This window comes from Sinocyclocheilus anshuiensis, unplaced genomic scaffold (assembly GCF_001515605.1).
Source record: "Sinocyclocheilus anshuiensis isolate Anshui unplaced genomic scaffold, SAMN03320099.WGS_v1.1 scaffold2035, whole genome shotgun sequence".
NCBI lineage: Eukaryota > Metazoa > Chordata > Actinopteri > Cypriniformes > Cyprinidae > Sinocyclocheilus > Sinocyclocheilus anshuiensis.
This window is the reverse complement of record NW_015549684.1, coordinates 29,738-33,505: the sequence shown is the minus strand read 5'-3', so window position 1 is coordinate 33,505 and position 3,768 is coordinate 29,738.

The window sequence follows — 3,768 nt, the reverse complement described above, 5'->3', positions numbered from 1 at the left end:
TTTTTTTTTCACCATGTTTCCAAATTCTCTACCCCAGGTCCAAAAGAAATGTAAAGAATGTACAAACTGAAAACATTAAATACTTTGTGTTCTATTTCCATTTGTTATTTTCAAAAGAGAAATACTGTCATGGATGTTTACAGAGCAGAGGTCACCTTTTTTTAATTCCAATTGGGAGAGATGGACTTTTGTTTGTCTTTTGTTTATTATTATTTTGTGCTGTATTGTTGGTTACGGTGTTATTTCTGTTTCAAAAGCCAGCAATAAATAACACTTTAATATCTAAAGAGTGTTCATGTGATTTTATACATTAGTAATGTTGGGAAATGAATAAATGCATAATAATCGTCATAATCGTAAAACCGTGATTATTCCTCAGACAATAATCGTACCAACAAAATCTATAATCGTTGCATCCCTACGAGCGGCTCCGCTTTTGATATGACAATTGACCACGTGAGATAAAAAACATGTAAACGCCCACACCACCTCGGAAAATGGTTCATCTGCGATACAGTTAGTTTTTGGAAGAAGGTGAGCTGAGGAATGAGGGGGGGGGGCAGTTTACTGGACATAGATTAAGCCTAATCCTGGACTAAAATGCCCTTTAAACTAGATTAACAGAAATCTGCTTTCTTTGTCATGGTTTTAAATTAGGGCTGGACTAGGGATGCACCGAATATTCGGCAACCAAAATTATACGGCCGAAAATAGCAAAAAAATCATAAGCGAATAGGCCGAATAATATGTACCGAACAATGACTAACACGATCAAATAGAGGCACAAACTAATGCAGCAAACATGTCGGCAGTGTGAAAATATTTAAAACTATCAGAGAAAGACACAGAATTCATTACAAGCACGAAGCACCAACAGCGAGAGACTGTTTTGTGCTGCATCACGTCTCCGATGAGAAGAAGAGGTGGCTAATGCTGGTGGTTAGGTTACTGTATGAAGATTGAAATCACGAAATTATCGCAAACGATTAGCAAATAAACTGCAGAATGTTATATTTTCTAATGCACGCACGAATTGCATGTATTCTGACAGCGCTGCACGAGCTCGTGGCACCAGGGTTCAAAGTCCAAAGGAAAATCTTCCCTGGACTTGTTACTCGTCAGTTGCTCAGTAACGTTTTTGTGATTTTTTTAATGGCATGTGACAATGTGATATGTACGACAAACATCTTCCCAAATTCTTAATGAGAATAATTTATAAATCTGCATGCTGTTGTCAACAAAAAGAAGCACTGAGATCTTCCTGCGGGTTTCTGCCAAAATAAAATCTGAAACCAACACGAGGTCCAGTCCTTCTCATCTGAGCTCATTATCTGTAATGTGATCACAGCCACGAGCGGCTCCGCTTTTGATATGACAATTGACCACGTGAGACACGCAAACATGTAAACGCCTACATAAGCCATAAGCAACTGCATTTACAAGGATACTTGCAGAGCACAGTATTTCACAAATAGATGCAGAAGTGAACAGAATTCAATGTTCACGTGCATCTGTGTGGCTCTCACCGTGTCTACACTGGACGCGAGCGACGTGACAAAATACAATGAACCCATTATATAATCAGTGATGCTGTCTACACTGGACTTGAGCGGCGCGACAAAATACAATGAACCCATTATAATCAGTGATGCTGTCTGTCTATACTAGATGCGGCACGGCACGACAAATACGAGGTACTGACAGACACAAAGTTCAAATGATTGGCAACGGTCGCTTTGTCACATTCAGTGTAGACAGACTTTGGGGCTGTTCACATGTCGCGCCAAAAAACGTGTGGAAAACGCCAGTCGCACTGCTTTCTCCTTCTTTCCAAAGTGCTCGGGAGCTTGCGCTTTTGTGGCGTCTGCCGTTGCTAAGCAACCGTGATCTGCGCTCTCCACGATGACGTGGAAGTGTCAACAAAGAATAAACGGATTTCCAGCACTGAAAATCGCGTGCAGTAGCTCTGCTACTAAATGTATTTAAAATGGGTATCTCTGTACAGCTGTCGCATCCGGTGTAGACACCGTGTCTGTGTGTGAGCAAAGAAAACAATCAGTATAAATATAATGATCAGTAGCGTATACTAAACATTGCACATCCTGTGATGTGACTATCGCGGATGCGCACATCGCAATATAGATGCTGAAACGATATATTGCACACAGCCCTATATGACAGTTTGACTTTGTTGAATAAACATAAGCACTGCATACAAAATCAAAATGCAGCATGGGTGTTCTATATGAATGTATCTTTGAAGGGAACTGACTGTCTTCAGAAAAGTTTCGATGCATTTTCATTTTATCTGATAAAGTAGCATTCATGAGTGTAGCGCTGCTTTGTGTACAGCCGTTACCGGGAAAACCGCTGTTTCTGCTGCTCCAAAAGCGCCTCCTGCTGGCAGACAATGAGCCTGTCCCCAGAAACATGTGTTTTTGCTGCTCGATTAAGGTAAAAATCATAATCACGGTTATTTTGGTCAATATTGTAATCATGATTATTTAACACGATTATGAGTGGGTCCGAAACTTTATATGATTGATAGCAATACAATTTACAATTTAAAGATAGCAATACAATACAATAGAAAAAAGATACAAATGAAGCAAACAGTGCTTTAAGTTGTTTATGCAAGTCTAGCTAACAGCCTATAATTAATTAAATGTAAAATAAAACAGCATAGTCTTCACTGTAAGAATTAAACATGCTTTGTTTCTTTTCAAAACTACAAAAGTCCCTCAGTCAAGAGCAGTGAGTGATTTTGTCTTTTTCTTTTGTTGTTTGATCAATAGTAAGCACAGAGACGGCAGAAAGAATATTACTTGTTGCCGCTTTAAGAGCTGCACGGATCCAATATACTGTTACACACGTATTTTTATTCTCAAATGTTTACGTTAATTTAAGACATAACTGACGATGGTTTACACAAATAATCACCAAGCGCCGCATTTTGACACGTTTGCGTGTATTTGACCGTTTAGGCACGCATCTTAAGCCAAATGTTCACTTTACTTGTCCGTATTCTGTTCCATCTCTGAGCGCATACACAGAACAGCGCAAGTTATCTTTCAAGTGTCTCTTTCTCTTTCACATCAAATAAACATTAATAAATCAAGCACGTCCCATTTTATGAAAGTCACATTACTGATTTGCATGTGAAATTGGGCTTTTATGGAGGAGCGAAAGTGCACCGCTGGAAAGGGGGTGGAATGGGGGCAATAATCGGTTTATCTCGATTATTATATTTTCATAATCGTCTGAAGCCGAAATCGAAACTGAATTCCATTTAATTGCACAGTCCTTTTTGCACAGTTTTTGTTGTTGCTCACTCTATGTTTCTATTTTCTGCAGCAACTCTAAGCACTTTTCGTATTATTTTTCCTGGCAGAAGCACTTTTGTTTCAATCTATAAGAATAATCAGCCTATGTGTCATGTCATGCATTCGTTTGTTATTTTTTTGGCACCATCTTGTACGAGTGAACTAGTTGTGTTCAACCAAGTCTCAGCCTTTCTCACACAGAACAACCTCCTGGACAGCAATCAATCTGGCTTCAGAAGTGGACATTCGACCGAGACTGCCTTGCTTTCAGTTGTTGAAGCCCTAAGACTGGCAAGAGCGGCTAAAAAAATCTTCTATACTTATTTTGCTGGATCTGTCTGCTGCTTTTGATACAGTGAACCACCAGATTCTCCTGTTAACCCTATTGGAAAATGGCATCTCAGGAACTGCACGCCAGTGGTTTGAGTCTTACCTCTCAGATAGG